The sequence below is a fragment of the Microcaecilia unicolor genome, chromosome 6 (genome assembly GCF_901765095.1).
Source record: "Microcaecilia unicolor chromosome 6, aMicUni1.1, whole genome shotgun sequence".
In the NCBI taxonomy this organism is placed as follows: domain Eukaryota; kingdom Metazoa; phylum Chordata; class Amphibia; order Gymnophiona; family Siphonopidae; genus Microcaecilia; species Microcaecilia unicolor.
The window spans coordinates 201345681-201363830 of NC_044036.1; the positions used below are offsets into that span (position 1 = coordinate 201345681).

General features: G+C 42.6%; 1 long non-coding RNA gene across 1 annotated transcript; it reads left to right on the plus strand.

The window, feature by feature from the left end:
• Positions 1-2300: 2300 nt before the first annotated feature.
• On the plus strand, positions 2301-10676 carry LOC115473268. The gene is made up of 3 exons (XR_003942629.1): positions 2301-2386; positions 4815-5047; positions 10390-10676. It is a non-coding gene; the product is annotated as an uncharacterized LOC115473268 (long non-coding RNA).
• The last annotated feature ends 7474 nt before the right edge of the window (positions 10677-18150 follow it).

An 18150-nucleotide genomic window follows, 5' to 3' on the forward strand; every position in this document is an offset into this window, starting at 1 on the left:
GACCCAGCCTGTATGAATCACTGTTGAGTAGTGCCAATAATGTAAGCTAGAAGCACCATGGTGGGGTGAAGGAGAGAAAAAGATAGAGAAGTGTCAGACCCACAGGAGAGGGTGGGAGTGAAGGGAAGAGAGAGAGGTGCTGGACCCATGGAAGGAGGGAGGGAAGGTATTGAGGGATTCCCCACACATGGATTATGCTCCTGGAGCACACCTTTGGTATGCTGAAGAGCTGCTTCAGGTGTCTCAACAGAACCATTCCCTGCTTGACCTGATTTTTTTAAAGTTCCTGGTGTCCCTTATATGGCACCTTGGCCCCACCCAGTAAATTCTAGAATGCACCTTGCAGGCAAGACCATTTTAAAGATGACGGCATTGAGGCACTAGACACCAGGAACTAAAAAATCAAGTTAGGTCAGGAGGAGGGAGAAGGGTGCCACCAGACATCAAGGAATTTGGGTTTGTATTATTTTTAGTCCGGGGAGGGATGGGTAATAGGTGGGGTATCCTAGACACCAAAGCCATTTTAAAGGCAGGACAGAAGCTAGGCCTGACGGTGGGGAGGGTGCAGTTTCAGTCATATTGGAATGAGAGGAATAGGGTGTTAATCTGTTCATGAGCCCTTGTGCCTAGACTGAGGCTAGGATGGATCTTGGCCAAGGCTTAGGGCAGACCAAACGGACGCTAAGCAATATCACAGCCACAAAGCCCCGCACACTCAGGACACTCAACTTGATTTGCATACACTGCCTCCATGGTATGCAAATCTATCTCCTGCATATTCATTGTAGATATCCTGAAAACCTGACCTGCCTGTGGCTCTCGTGGCCCGGAGTTGCCTACCCCTGCTCTAGGCTGTACCATACAGCACTCAAATGCACTAAGCTGTGCCACACAGCGCTCAAGGGGAAAGGGAAGCCACTCACAGGAACACTCTAGGCTGTACCATACAGCACTCAAGGGTAAAGGGAAGCCACCTATATGAATACACAAGGCTGTGCCACAGAGTCAAAGAACAGACATTAGAGACAAAGGAAAAGCAAGCAAACAGTAAAAGCTGCCTTTAAATACACCAAACAGATAAGGGCAATGCTCACCAGAATCAGGAGACACACACAGCAGACAAAGAGTTAAAGCAGGCTAAAGGGAAGGACTGCTATTAACACAAGTCAGGAAGAAGCAGGGCTTACACTGCAGTCAAAGGATTAAAGCTAACAAAGGGGAAAAAACAATGTTCTTACCAGAACTCAGTCAGCACACAGACCACCCACAGGTGCATGGAAGTAAGGTAATCAGGGAAAGCAGCTTGGCTAGGGAAACAAACAAGCATACGCTGGGAACAACCAGCACACAGAGAAGCTACAAGCAATGAGAGGAGTAAGTAAACTCCCACGAAAGCACAGGGTGCTACTAACACAGACAAAGAGAGGGAAACAGGCTTCAACTGAAAGGAATCAATGCTAAAGCATAAGCTGTAGGGAGAGGTAGGGTTAAATAGATCTGGCTTCTGACGTCTGCTGCTTCAGATGTCAGCTCAATCCCTGACAGGCCAATCATAAGCGAGTCCCAGTCATTCCCCTGCCTGTCTTAGCAGAATCATAACATCAGGTAGGGTTGGGTTGGATTGGAGGGGAGGGGAAATCGGGCAGATGCTGACTGCCAGCAAGTTTTTTTGTCACCTTTTCTGTCAGTGCCTGAGCCAATCATGGCTCAGGCACTGATAGGAAGGGTGACATTTCACAATGAGCTGTCAATTACTGCCACAATTTTAACATGGCAGTAATTTGTATGCTTATTGCTTATAGCATGCCACAGTATGTGTTGCAGGCTAATTTCAGATAGAGCTGCAGGTCTACCATGAGGCTTTCTGCATCAACCCCTGAATCTTTGAGCCAATCTAAGGCATAACCTTCCCAGTACACTGTTTGTTCAAGGAGTGGGCACACAACTATTGTTATCAGGGCCAGTCTTAGGCCGAGGCGACCGAGGCGGCCGCATAGAGCCTTGTGCTTAGGGGGGCCCCGCGCAGCGCGCCTCGACTCCGCCTCCTCCATCCTGCTCCGGCCTCCAGGTGCTGCCTTCAACAGTTCTGCTGCGCTGCGAGTCCCGCCGCCGCCAGACCCAGCCAGATGAGACTGCTGGTGCCTGAGTGACTTCTGCGCTCCCAGCGCCATGACACACTGTGTCACCCCCATGACACCTCCTCCTGACCGCTGATGCGGCGTGTGATCCCGCCCACCCCCGTGACGCGCAGCCCACCCACCCCCATGACGCGCCAACTTCCTCTTTCCTGCAGGGTGGAACGCGTCAGAGGGGGCGGGGTGTCGGAGAAGGGAAACTGTGAGAGTGGTGGCGACTCTGGCGAGTGACTACAGGCATGAGTTTGATGGTAGGATGGGCAGGGGGAGCTTCAGATTGTGGGAGAGTTGCCGCAGAATCAAAATACTGGTGGGAAAGTTCATGTATAACTCAAGTTCTGTTACTTGGCATACTCAGTTCTGTCCAGTTAGATTTTAGTGAGAACATATTATCTTTTAATCCTCTGATTTAAGTAATCTAGCTACAACAAGTATATCTGGCTCTCTTCTGAGCACAGAAATTTGAGTGGTAATAATGGGAGAAGAATAGAGATATTGCAGAGGTATTAGATCCCCAAGAGGCTTGATGAGTAAAAGAAAAATACTCTTAAAAAGTGAAAGAAATTCAGAGAAATAAAGAAATGGCTTCCACCCCCCCCCCCCCCCCCCCCCAGATGACATCTTAAGTTTTTAGATATAATTCTAGGCAGCACTGATATATATTTTTTTGTCACTTCAAAGATAGTTTAGAGTGAGGGGCATGGTCAGCATAAATATGCAGAGATGGTTCTTGAGGTTATCTGCATTTTAACTTTGTTTTGTAAATATCTGTTGTGTTAGGGTTACCATATGGCTCCAGAAAAGGGAGGACGGATTGAGCCAGCCGGGTTTTACTTCCATTGCTTGAAAACAATGGAAGTAAAACCCGGCTGGCTCAATTACTTCCATTGAAAGCAATTGCTTTCCATTGAAATCAATGGAAGTAAAACCCGGCTGGCTCAATCCGTCCTCCTTTTTCTGGAGCCATATGGTAACCCTATGTTGTGTCATGTGTTTTTCATGTGTGATCAAGGTGAAGTATTCTGCTAGTGTGTAGTATTTGCAGCCCTTTTTGTTTTGGGTTTTTTTTTCATTAGAGCCTGGTGTAATTATAGTGCTGCCTTTCCACGTATAAGGTTGTAGCTCGTCTTGTCCTTGAAATTAGTGTTGTTATGGTTTGGTAAGGTTATGAGTGTGTTTTTGCACAAGTTTGTGTATAGTGTTTTGCAGTGGAGAGATTGTGTGTTGGCCTTACTGAAGTGGCACCAAAACATCAGAAAGGGTGTAGAGCCTAAATCATGATGGACTACCTCCAGTGGCGTACCAAGGGGGGGCGGTGGGGGCGGTCCGCCCCGGGTGCACGCTGCTGGGGGGTGCCGCTGCGCGCCCCTTCTGCGAGAGTTCGCTAACTTCTCTTGTTCACTGCAGCTCCCTCTGCCTCGGAACAGGTTACTTCCTGTTCCGGGGCAGAGGGAGCTGCAGCGAACGAGCAAAGTTAGTAAACTCGCAGCAGACACGCGCTGTGGCACCCCCTGGGGGGGGGTGCTGCACCCGGGGGGTGGGGCGCCGCCCCGGGTGTCCACCCCCCTAGGAACGCCATTGACTACCTCTTGAAGGATCTACATATGGCTGTTAATAAAAGGAGCTCATTTGTTGCTTGTATCATATATTTTAAAACAATTTTAATACCTTGGGGTGGAGCTAGGGTGGGGCGGGGCTAGGGTAGGTGGAGGTAGGTGGGGGGGGGCTAGGATGGGGCCCCACCAAGTTGGTCTGCACAGGGCCCCGCACTTGCTAAGACCGGCCCTGGTTGTTATGCACCTTGTGTATGTATACATTTGCACAGTGGGTGCCTTGTGCCTCATCCCAGTCCTCAGGGCGCATCCTGTCAGTCAGGTTTTCTGTATCTCCACAATGAATAGGCATGTGTTATATTTACATACCAGAGTGGCAGTGCATGTTAGAGTATGTGGTGATATTTTATTCAGGTAATCTGACTGTCCGGACCCAGTTTTTTGTCTTCTATAATGATAACAATTGCTGGTCTCTTGGAAGCAGATGCCCGCTGTGAATGTCTCGCCTAGTCAAATGGCCAGCATGATGCCTCGATATGCCAGAGGGACAATCCACTACATAATACCATGCTTACTTGTCCAAGTGAGCAGGTCTTTGAGCATCTGGAATTTACCCCTAGAAGCATAGAGTATCATCAGCTCTTTTACTTGTTGACACTCTTCTTCAGACAATGGATGTTCCTGTAAGTTCAGGATGAAGTTGTAAAACCATCTATTGATAGGATCTTCCTTTTGAGCTGTGACAAGATCAAAGGTTGGCACTTCACTACACCATTGCAAAGTTGGGGTTTCTACAGCCAGTTTTGCCTGCTATTGGGTTTATCAGCATGCACTCCTAAGGTCTTAGGCTCCTGGAACTGCCATAGTTCTCCCGTCAGGGCACCTTCTTTGGCAAGTTGGTCTGCCAGGTCATTTCCTTGTTTGTCAGTATTATTGACTCTGGCATTGCCTTTCATCTTCTTCCAGTACATGGTCATGTCATTTTCCTTCAACAGTTGAACTGGTTTTCCTTGGGAGTTTAACATGTTGTTGGTCTTCCAAATGGGTAGGTGGGAAACAAAATTCAGACAAACATAATCAGAATCTGTGCAAATGATTAAGTCCTGTATTCCTTTCTGAATCACAGACTGTACAGCCACCAAGGTGTTGACAATTTTGGCATATTGGTTGGTCTTGGAACCTAATCGGTACTTCAGAGACTCTTCAGGAGTAGCTTGGTCCCAAACCACTCCAACTCCTGCGACCAGTTCATGGTCAGAGTCATGGCGGAGGAAAAGCCATCTACATAGACCTTAGGAATATCAACACAGATCTTCTCTTCATATAGATGATGACAATGAGGCTCCAATTCTTCCAGTGGTGAGTCTGGTGCCTGTATACCTACAAAGTACAATCATGCAATTCTGCCAAACATTGAGCTACTTCATTTCAATGTTTCTGAGCATACCTTATCTCCAATGCCCATCCTTGGAGTGCCAGCATCCAGAAACTATCCTGCTGTTGCAAACTCAACTAGACTTGGTCCAGTCACTACCCAAGAAACTTATGGGCTGATAGCAAGTTTCCACAATCAACTTCTCATCATAGATGTAACTCCTAAAGCGCTGGATGGCCCAAATAGTAGACAGCAATGCCTTCTCACAATCAGAGTACTTCTAACAGGCTTTTGCTAGCATAAGCAATGACCCATTTGTTAGAGTCATACTTCCGATACAAAGTTGCGCTAATAGAATGTTCTGAGAATCCCAGGTCAAAGTAGAACTCGTAACCCCCTTCTGGATATGAAAGACAAGCAAAGTGGCTTAGTTGATCCTTCTGCTCTTGCATGGCAGATTCCTGTTCAGGACCCCCACCTCCAGACATAGGAGCCAACTTTTCTAAATAATTGGGGGTGCTTAATTCAGCACAAATTACCAAGTCTATGTAACCCCCTCTGAAGGGGTTAAATGTTTTTTTTAATATATTTTTGGTTACGTGGGGGGAGGCCTGAGGTGAGAGTCCCTGGTGGTCAGTGGCTTCATTGATAGCCAGCTAGTAAGTTGCCTGGGGGTCCAGAGGCGTTTTGGGATCCCCATGGAGGAGATTGCGCCAGGCTCAACTATTCTGGACACTGTCTGGCCTGGGAATGAGGTTTCCCAAGGCCGGAACAGTTAAGAAAACTACAAAACAGGAAAAAAAGTAGGACTGGGTTCATCTCTCAGCTGAGGGCAGTTATACTAGTGGATATGGGGGTTATAGGCACTCTGTAATGAGGATAGCTGCATACTCAGGCCTTGATCCAGGACAGAGCTATTATAGGGGAGCAATGTCTGTGGTACTTACATCAGGCCCTGAGGCGCTCCCTCATGCACCAGGGCCTGGATCTTCCAACAATGGAAGGGTCCCTGTGTAAACCGAATTATCTACCAAACACAAGTTAGAAGAGACAGGATTCAGGTGATGGGCCTTCTTGGCGTCACATACATAATTTTTTAAATGATGTGTAATGTTCCTTACATAGCCTGTGACAGATGGCTACATCCAGATTGTGTGTGTGGGGGGGGGGGGGGGGGGGCGCTGAAGAGTGGGTATCCAGTATACAGGCACAGATGCTGTGTGAGCTGAGTTGGCCAGAGGATGACATGGTGGTCTTTCTGTGGAGCATGTGTTGTGCAATGTTGCTAGGAGGTGGAGATTGGCAGTGGGGTAAACTAGGTGAGCCTTTGAGTGGATCAATGTACTTTAGTGATCTGTTGGCAACATTCTCATGAGTATGTAGGCAGGGGGCAGCATGCTTGCACTGGGGGGGAGGGGTAGACATGTGAAGACCTTCATTTCAGCATTGAAGGGTTAGTGGGGCTCCATAATTACTTGTCATTGGATATTCTGAGTTCAGCAGTGTTTTGTTATTCTTTCTTATGGATGTGACCCTGCCTATGTATGGAGCTTTCACATGATTGCTGATATGATCCTGGGGACACTACTTCACACTCACCTTTCAGGCTGCTCCTTTTGGATCCCCATGCCCTCATGGAGACATTGTGGGGTGACACATGAGTACCAGGAATTCTGACTCTGGCTCAGAAAAGTTTGGCTCCCTGTTCAGAGACATAATCGAGCACACTGAGGAATGTTCCTTCACATGCAGAGGTATATATGCACATTTTGCACATAAAGGGAACATGCTGCCATTCCCACAGACGTTTTCTCGACATGGGGTCCAGTACCACCATTGCATGTTTTGTGTAGTGTATTTCTGATTGGCGGTGGCATTTATCTCTAAACGTCTATGACTTTTGCAGTGCATCTTCTTACTAAAACATTTTTTTGCATATTCGAATATCGGAAAATGTTTATTTACTTCTTCCATTATGGACTTGGGGCCCTGTTTACTAAGCCGTGCTGTAGGCACACTAACATTTTTAACGCGTGCAAAAAATTGGCGCATTCTAATGCTACAGACACCCATATATGGGCATCTCTAGGGTTAGGGCGCACTAATTTTTAGCACATGCTAAAAATTCTAGTGCACCTTAGTAAACAGGGCCCTTGGTTTTTTAAACATTTTCCAATTATTTTTTTTTTTTGCCATTTGGACAGCATATCGAAAATGCTCCTTTCAGCATCACCCTCAAGCAGAGTAACCAATGGTGACAAGTTTTTCTGAGGGCCACTGTCAGTAACTTCTTGTGCCGGATAATACAAGTAAAATTAGTATGGCTTTGATATCACTTTTATAGCTGCTCATCCTGAGCACTCTCTAAAGACAAACCACTCAATCTTCAGCGCTATTTAACCGGCCAGGAATGACTCCTGGCTGGTTAAATAGCACTTAACGGCTATCTGCAAATATTCAGCAGGAGGTAGCTAGTCAGTGCTTAGCAGATAACTGGCTATATCACACGATATAACCGGTAATCTGTGAATATTCAGCGTATCACTAGCTAAGTTTGGTGGTCAAATTGGGCTGCCGAAATAACAGGCCCATCTTTGGCTGGTTTAAATTTAACCGGCCAGCGCTGAATATCGACTTGGCTGGTTAAGTTTAAACTGGCCAAAAATAAACCGGATATTCAATGCCAGTCACCAGAAAGTGCCCGGCATTGGATATCCAGGGTCAGCACCAACCATGGAAGGCAGCCCATCTAACTCCCACGGTCTGAATATCGTCCCTAAAATGACTATGAAGGTCCCAAGCAGTTTGTCATAAACTAAACTCAAACTAACACCTTTAAATAAAGCTATACTAAACTTCAAAATGGTCATTCTCTTTAAGTTTGGAACTATGTCTGTCATAACAATACTGTGCTATAAAAATACAAAAACAAGCAAGCTCTGGAAAAAAAATAGAATAGAATAAAGGAAATCCTTTGAAACTCTAAAGAAGCAATTTGAAAGCTTTGAGGCTTAATGGGATTATTTATACAGTGGATTAGAAGATGTTCAAGTCAATGTATTTTTCAATGCAATTCAGCCAAAGGCTCAAATCAGTGTCATTTGAATGCATGTAGACTCTGCACACAATAATGACTTTACTTATTCCAAACCACCTGGAAATATCGACTGTGGACATGGAAAGTCAGAAATACCACTTTGTTGATCCTTTGCAATCCTGAAAACAACAACATAAAGATGTTCAAACATTGGTAATTAAATCAGTTCATAAGTGACTATTCAAAGAATGTCGTAAACAAGCTATTTGTACAAAACATTCCCTCAACCATAGACACAAAAGGCTTGGTTAAGTAATAGGATATCTATGTGAGAGACCAAAAATCTACCTATTTTATAAAGGTAATAGAGGTATCTATGTTCATAAAATAGGCACCCAGAACCAGCCAGAAAAGTATGTAAAAGCTCAAGCTGATGTACATATTTATACCCTGCTCCAAAGTTGGTGTGTACATTAAAACTCCACCTCCACTCCACCCAAACTATATCTCTCAGAACACCTACACCTTGATTATGTAAAAGTAGGCATCCACTTTCCATTTGTGTACTTTTTACATTGCTGTTAGGTGGCTTTCAATAAGTAGGAGATTTTTTCATATCAATCACTATCACATAATGGTGGTTATTATAGAAGTTCTATTCTTGTTTTGGATGTCTTAAAACTGGCATTTAGACATACATATTGAAAGGAAGTCCAAATCCAGGATATGGACATCTAACACTGCAGTATGTCCATGTGGCAAGGGGGTGTGGCTTGGTAATGTTTTGGGCAGGACTAGGGAGAGGCTAAAATATGAACATCCAACTCCAATCACAAAAAAGGAAGGGACCACTATGTCTAAAAAGATAGACATTGGTACTTAGACCTGATATTTGACACATCCAGATTATAGAAAGGTTCTCTGATTGAACAGCTAATCACTGGAGGGATTAAGGCATGCCACCTTCCTAATTCCCCAGTGGTTGCACTCCCCTGAATATGAAACAGGCAAGGGATATGTACAGATCTGAGGAGTAGCCCAATGGTTAGTATAATGGACTGAGAACCAAGGGACCCAGGTTCAACTCCCTTTCCAGCTTTTTTTTCTTTTAATTTTATTTCAAAATAGTGAGTCCTCTAGGGACAGAAAAATACCTACTGTACTTTAGAGAGTGGTCAAAACTGGGGCTTTCAATTTCAACTAAAATTAACCATGGTTTCAACTGGAACCGAAGCCAAAAACAAAACCATAACCCCACCCCTGGCACAACCACAAGCCTCTCCCCCCAGGTCAGCCTCCCCCTGACAAAAAATCTGTCTCTCCTGGAACACCCACCAACTGTGCCCTCTCCTACCCTCCACCTGTCGGCCCTCCCCAGGCCTACCTTCTAAAATCCCTAGTACTCTAATGGCCTCTTTGGAGCAGAAGCAATCCTGAGTTGCTCCTCCCCCTACCTGCTGTATAGTCAAAATAGCAGCCATGACTTCCAGCGACAATTTCGTGAGACTGCCAGGGGAGGTCATAGCCATCTTTTTGGGATTGGAGCCAGGGCAGGCGCAATCCCCAGGCACTCCTGCTCATGTAATTTCCAATCTCAAAACGGTAGTTGTGACCTCCCATGGTAGTCTTGCAAGAGGAGGCACCAGCAGGCAAGAGTGGTGCTGTGTTATGCGTCCCACTGGATGAAGAGGTGATGGAAAGGGGGGGAAGAATCACAGACAGACAGCTCTGCATCCAGTTGCAGCAGGTGGGCTACTGTGGGAGTGAGTGGCACTGAATGGTCACTGCAAATATAGCTTATCCCTTCCCCATTAAAATAAAATTACATTATCCACTGGTGCACTGAAGAAGGGTGGTGTAGTTTTATGTTATTGAGGTCACTGGGAAGATCAAGTTACCCTTCTCCCCTCCGATGCAGAGTTTGATCTTGAAACATCAGCTATATTGAAGTTGTTGTAAGGATTTTGGTCAGTCAGTGTCTGACACTTAGGACATTCATCACTGAATTGTGGAACTGTTAAGGATGGATTGAAGAAACTATGATAAGTTTTAAAACATTTTTAATTGTATTGAAAAAAATACATAAAAAGACAATCATTTCATGCATGAGTGATATTGGCTCCCAGGACATCCTGAACTCTATGGGTTTGATGGTGATACACTTGGAGGGGATAAGGGCAGAGCTACTGTAATGGAGCTGCATCCATGTGTTTTACAGTTAGACAAAGTGAATATTTCATAAAATATTTTTATGAACTCTGCCTTAAGTCTGATCTTTTCATTTTTCAGGGGCTACACATGTTTCTGCCATTACAAGCTGGTTTTCCACAACATCTGTGAACAATCACCTGCACACAACTATCAGATAATTATGTGCACTCTCCATGGGCATGGCAACATAGGCCACTGTACCTGGATGGTGGGGTTTTCTCTTTTACTATGTAGTTCAGACAGCTCTAGGTCACCCTCTATGTGGTCTTGTCACTACATCCTGCCATAGAGGCCTATATATGAGATACCACTTGCACAGAAAATCAGGTAAATAAAATAATAAATAAATAATAATAAATAAAATTAATAAAGCAATCTTAAAGTGGAGGAGTAGCCTAGTGGTTAGTGCAGTGGACTTTGATCCTGGGGAACTGAGTTTGATTCCCACTGCAGCTCCTTGTGACTCTGGGCAAGTCACTTAACCCTCCATTGCCCCTGGTACAAAATAAGTACCTGAATATATGTAAACCACTTTGAATGTAGTTGCAAAAACCTCAGAAAGGCAGTATATCAAGTCCCATTTCCATTTCCCTTATTGAGGAAAATATCTAGAACTGTCAACTTTTATTATGGTTGTTCAATCTGTACTGTTATTGCAACTTGACTACTGCAATATAGTTTATTTGGGATATTATTTGAATGTTTTTACTGCTGTAATTGTCAATTGCTCATATTTGATTTATTCTTATTGTACACCACCTTGTGTGAACTCCTTCAAAAAACGGTAAATAAATCCTAATAATTCCTAATAAATAAATAAATATTCTAAAGCTTTAGTTAAGCCTTATGGCTGTGATTTGAATTCTTTTACATTTTTTATCTTATCTATTCATAAGTTTGATAATATAACACCATTTTTTAACTGCACTGGCTATTGATTATATTTGATAGATTATGTCCATGTTTTAAAAGGGAGTAATAGATATTCTTTACAAAATCAGATATTACTATCTTTTCCAGCTAATAATAAGATAAGATCTTAGCAAAAATTAACATCTTCTTTTCTGTATCAGGCAGTTCTTATATGGAATTCTCTTTTATCTCCAATCAGATTGCAAACAAATTATAGGTTATTTAGCAAGGCAATAAAAACCTTCCTATTTCAAAAATATTTGTTATCTAGAAAGTGATTCAGGCTATGTGTGTATACATATTTTTTTTATATTGTTACATTGTTTAAGTTTAAAGTCAACGCCAAAAAAATAAGTGCTAAGTGCTATTCTATAAACAGTACTCCGAGGTGGGTGCCATTTATAGAATAGCACCTAACACTAAGATCCACGCCTTATTTTTAGGTGCAAGGATTTATACCAACTGAAACCTGGTATAAATCCCTGCACCTAAATTAAGCACAGATTGGGTGCATTCTGAAACAGTGCATGCAAATTCTTGGATCAACCCTGTCCTGCGAATCTAGATCCAGTTGGCAGCCTTAGTCTAGAATGGAACCTCACCATTTCAACACACAGTTCAGCTCTGGTAAAAGCAGTTAATGTAGTTGGGTTTAAAAAACAAAGCCTTGAACAACAGGATCTAGTCTACGACCATGTTGTCTCTCTCTACAAAAAGACAAAAAAAAGGTTGTCAGTGAATGCAATGACACCATGTGACGCATATCCCTGTAACTGATCACTTTGATGAAAGTGTGGTTGCCTGTCCTAAACTATCATGAGTGCACAGCTCCATTACATAGCCTTGCAGGTTAGATACATAAATGGGAATGACACCCCCATCAGTGATCTCAATGATCCCATCACATATGTGTTAATAGTTCTGGGGTGGTGGTCGATGAGGAGCAGATGCACAGGACCCTTGGCTTGTTTGGTCAGTGGTACTGAAATCATCATGAAAGATCTGCCAGAAATGACCTTGAACTATGTACAAACATTATATACATGTATAACCCATTCAAAATCTGTTGGCAACCATGTGTAACTACTAAATATATGCACAATTGCCAGCTATTTCAAAAAGAGCTATATGTAAAATGTGGGCAAATATGCAGCAGCTTTTACACATGTAAAAAAAAGTACCATTTATACTGGAATCCATCCATTTTAGAAGCCAAGACATTGCTGCGGTTATACATCATAAAAGAAAACACATAGAAACCTAGTAAAATAGAAAAATGAAGACCATGTGGCCTATCCAGTCTGCCCATCCATGCCTTCTACTGTCCCTTCCTTTCCCTTAGAGATCCTATGTACTTGCCACAAGCTTGCTTGAATTCAGATACAGTCTCCATCTCCACCATCTCCACAGGAAGGCCATTCCATGAATTCCTTTCTGTGAAGAAGTGTTTTCTCAGGTTACTCCCAACTCTGTCCCCTTTAACCTTCATCCTATGCCTCCTCATTCCAGAGCTTCCTTTCAATTGAAAAAGACCCGCCTCGTGTGCATTTATGTCACAGTTGTATTTAAACATCTCTATAGTATTTCCCCACACTAGAAAGGTCAACTTCAGTCCACGGGGAATTAATGTGATGGTCTCAGAGGTCTTAAAACATCGCAGAGCCCTGTTTGGACAGCCAAGACAGAAAGTCAGCACCTACATGAAATAAAAGCCGTGGGTGGGGATCTGCCACAAGGCCAATGGCATATTCTATAATAACAGAGAAGAATGGAGGGAGCTGAGTTGCATTGCAAAGAAAAAGGCAAGTAACAGATCCCTATCCGGGCAGGTGGAAGCACTCACAGCCCAGAAGCAAAATGTACTGGAAACCCTGGCTAAGGACTCTCTGCAGGAGGTCTGCAAACTGGATATATCATGGACCTACAAAGACCACCAGTATGATGCCAGTTCTATTCTGTTCTTATATCCAATTATTCTCAGGCATACAACCGCAATATGTGAGGCATCCTCCCTATCTACCTCTACTACTGTATGGTGCTGTCATGAAATATTCACAGGGACATTACTCCAAACTAGCTTCTTGTTTATAAATTATTTGCTATATAATTATGAACATAAGCATAAACAACCAAGCATATCTCACTTGTACAGAAAGTGATTAAATCCATACACCATACATCAAAAACAGGAAAAAAATAAAGGAAAACAACCAGAAAACTCTGGAACCTAAGGGGGTCTTTACTAAAGCTTAGCTCGAGTTATCTGCAGCCGGACCCATAGGAATAAGCTTTAGTAAAAGACTACATTTTTAACAACTGAAGTCCACAAAATGTGGAGGTGAGGTCCATCACTTAAGCTGAAGAAATTTTCTAGTACATTAAAGAAAAAGTCTGAATTAATGTGAATGTACTGGCCACTAAAGACTCTACGCAGATCCAACCTTCTTATTAGCAGTCAGGAAGCTGGATAACTGAACAGGATAGAAAAAAGCATACTTAATAACCCTGAACTTTACAATATCAAACAATGCTAGCAAATCCCACGCAGCAATGCCGACAAAGGGCTTTCTCAGCATTGCTGCACCGGGAATCAGTAACGCAGTTTAGTAAAAGAGGCCCTACATTTGCAAGGAAATTTTTTTAAGAAAAGCACTCCTAACTGGAACACTACAGGTCTCATCAACAAGAAATCTTTTCTACGTTTTTGGGTCTCCCTTGAGACATCTGGATATAGCCTTATTTTAGTATCCATGAAGAAATCTTCCTTGTATTTATAGAAAAGAGGTACAACCAGGTCCCTATCAGTTTTTAAGGCAAAAGTAACCATCAGCATTGTAAGCTCTTTCAGTTCTGTATCAGAAGTTTCCAAAACCTGTGAAACGTTTGAAGCTGCTGCTCCCATATCAGATTGTTTTCCATGTAGTAGTTTCTTCTTAGATAACTTGCATCATAGCTGGTAATGACTCTTTCAGTGTATAAAAATCACCTTTTAATAATACTTCCCCTTTCATAGCTATATTTTGAATGTCTTCAGTTACATCTCTGTCCTTCTACCTGTGAAGAAGGCCTGTATATAACACCAATGAAAATACATTTGCCATTCCCTCTTTCCAGATTGACCCATGGCCTCCTCCATTCCCTATGTGCCTCCTATAGAATGAACTGCACAATTCATTCAGGGTGTTCATAACTCCTGGCTCCCTACACCAATATCCTATGAACCCCCCACCACCTCCAGCACTCTAGCAGTCCACACACTATGGGGTCCATTTACTAAAGCATGCCAAAAAATGGCCTGCGCTGTCATAGGCGTGTATGCTGGACACGCGAAGGCTCATTTTTTAGTGCACCAGTTTTAATGTCCTGTAATTTCTTATGAGTTGTATTGTTGATCATTTTTTGAAAAGCATAAATTAAAAAAAAAAAAAAAGAAAGAAAACCAGTAATGAGGGGAGATATGATAGAGGTATATAAAATAATGAGTGGAGTGGAACAGGTGGATGTGAAGCATCTGTTCACGCTTTCCAAAAATACTAGGACTAGGGGGCATGCGATGAAACTACAGTGTAGTAAATTTAAAAGAAATCAGAAAACATTTCTTCACCCAATGCGTAATTAAACTCTGGAATTCGTTGCCGGAGAACGTGGTGAAGGCGGTTAGCTTAGCAGAGTTTTAAAAGGGGTTAGACGGTTTCCTAAAGGACAAGTCCATAAACCACTACTAAATGGACTTGGGAAAAATCCACAATTCCAGGAATAACATGTATAGAATGTTTTTACGTTTGGGAAGCTTGCCAGGTGCCCTTGGCCAGGATTGGCCGCTGTCGTGGACAGGAAGCTGGGCTCGATGGACCCTTGGTCTTTTCCCAGTGTGGCATTACTTATGTACTTATGTGTATTTTAGAACAGCAAAACCCTGCTTGACAGCGTACTTCCTGCATATTCCAGCTTTGTAAATCAGCACAAAGTTGTACTATGAGAAAGTTGCTTTTGGAGTCCAGATAAATATACTGATTGAACGCTTACTGCTATTGTGCAAATTGGTTGCAGAAATATAAAAGTATTATAACAAAATAATCTCACAGGGAAAAGTGCCTAGCGTGGGATGCTTTAAATCACCATGAAATGCTTAGTCCTAGTCATACCTTTGTTAAAAATTATAAGAAAATACAATACAATATTATGTAAACTTCTAAAACATATGAAGAAAAAAGCAAGTGATTGCTGTAGAATTGTGAATTTAGTAACAGCCTTAGAAAGAATGTGTCATCTGCTCTTATGTGCTGTGCTTCTAAATGGTCCAAACACCTACATCATAATCAGTTTGAAAAGCTCCCATACGTCTGTCTAAAGAGTTTCCTCTGATTTGAATCACTCATGTGAAGCTGCCTATGCATGAACACACAAATCATGAGCCGTGGTGGTATACAAAAAGCAGGAGACCTAAAAGGCTTTTCCATGGAACCTGTTACAGCAAAACGTGACCCGCATTAATCTAAACAGCCTTGCTTGTAAGGAACAAGAAGGTTGTTTTCTTTCTAAACATATTGCAATATCATTTCAGGCTAGCCAACCCATATTAAAAAACAAATAAACATAAATACACTCATGCAATCAAGGGAGTAGTGAGAACCAAGTCAGTAAGAGCAAAATAAAGAACAAAATTACAGAGCATATACCTAAGCATGGATTAATGAGACAAAGTCAACATGGATTTAGTGAAGGAAAATCTTGCCTCACCAATCTACTACATTTCTTTGAAGGGGTGAACAAACATGTGGATAAAGGGGAGCCAGTCGATATAGTGTATCTGGATTTTCAAAAGGCGTTTGACAAAGTACCTCATGAAAGACTCCAGAGGAAATTGGAGAGTCGTGGGATAGGAGGTAGTTTCTATTGTGGATTAAAAACTGGTTAAAAGATAGAAAACAGAGTATTTTTATTTATTTTTTGGATACATTTGTACCCCACACTTTCCCACTCATGGCAGGCTCAATGTGGCTTTAAATGGGGCAATGGAGGGTTAAGTGACTTGCCCAGAGTCACAAGGAGCTGCCTGTGCAGGGAATCAAACTCAGCTCCTCAGTTCCCCAGGACCAAAGTCCACCACCCTAACCACTAGGCCACTCCTCTGGTCAGTATTCTCAATGGAGAAGGGTAGTTAGTGGGGTTCCCCAGGGGTCTGTGCTCAGACCGCTGCTTTTTAACGTATTTATAAATGACCTAGAGATGGGAGTAACTAGTGAGGTAATTAAATTTGCTGATGACACAAAGTTATTCAAAGTCATTAAATCAGGGGAGGATTGTGAAAAATTACAAGAGGACCTTACAAGACTGGGAGATTGGGCATCTAAATGGCAGATGACGTTTAATGTGAGCAAGTGCAAAGTGATGCATGTGGGAAAGAGGAACCCAAATTATAGCTATATCATGCAAGGTTCCACGTTAGGAGTCACGGACCAAGAAAGGGATCTAGGTGTCGTCATTGACTTCTGCTCAGCGTGCTGCTGCGGCTAAGAAAGCAAATAGAATGTTAGGTATTATTAAGAAAGGAATGGAAAACAAAAATGAGGATATTATAATGCCTTTGTATTGCTCCATGGTGCGACCGCACCTCGAATATTGTGTTCAATTCTGGTCACCGCATCTCAAAAAAGATATAGTGGAATTAGAAAATGATAAAGGGGATGGGACGACTTCCCTATGAGGAAAGGCTAAAGCAGTTAGGGCTCTTCAGCTTGGAGAAAAGGTGACTGAGGGGAGATATGATAGAGGTCTATAAAATAATGAGTGGAGTTGAATGGGTAGATGTGAAGCATCTGTTTACGCTTTCCAAAAATACTAGAACTAGGGGGCATGCGATGAAGCTACAATGTAGTAAATTTAAAACGAATCAGAGAAAATATTTCTTCACTCAACGTGTAATTAAACTCTGGAATTCGTTGGCAGAGAATGTGGTAAAGGCGGTTAGATTAGCGGAGTTTTAAAAAGGTTTGGACGGCTTCCTAAAAGAAAAGTCCATAGACCATTATTAAATGGACTTGGGGACAATCCACTATTTCTGGGGTAAGCAGTATAAAATGTTTTGTACTTTTTTGGGATCTTGCCAGGTATTTGTGACCTGGATTGGCCTCTGTTGGAAATGGGATGCTGGGCTTGATGGACCCACCTTTGGTCTGTCCCAGTGTGGCAGTACTTATGTACTTATGAGGAAGGAAATCAGAATAATCAGCAAAAGGGAAAAGCATATGCAGTTCTGAAAAGGTGAGTCTTTAGTGCCAGTTTGAAAGATGCAATGGTGGGTTGAACCTGAATCTGACGTAGGAGCTCATTCCAGAGTTTAGGACCTGAAGATCTAAAAGCAGAATCTTGAGTACTGGTGAGACAGTTAGAAGAGGGCAATGGTAAGAAAAGAAGATTATTATCAGCTGATCTAAGACAACGTAAAGGGGAGGAGGGAATAAGATACCTGTTCAGATAGAGAGGGGCAGAAGGGGACTTAGATTTATATACCAACAGTAGAATGTTGAATTTTATTTGGGAGGAAATAGAAGCCAGTGTTCAGAAATAGCGGAATTAGAAAAAGTTCAAAGAAGAGTGACCAAAATGATAGAGGGAATGGAACTGCTCCCACATGAGAAAAGGCTAAAGAGGATAGGTCTCTTCAGCTTGGAAAAGAGACGGCTGAGGGGGGATATGATTGAGGTTTACAAAATCCTGAGTAGTGTGGAGCGGATGGGTGCAAATCGATTTTTCACTCATTCAAAAAGTACAAAAACCGGGGACACTCAATGAAATACTTTAAAAACAATTAGGAGGAAATATTTTTTCATTCAAAGAATAGTTAAGCTCTGGAACTCGTTCAGGATGTGGAAATGGCAGTTAACGTATCTGGCTTTAAAAAAAAGTTTGGACAAGTTCTTGGAG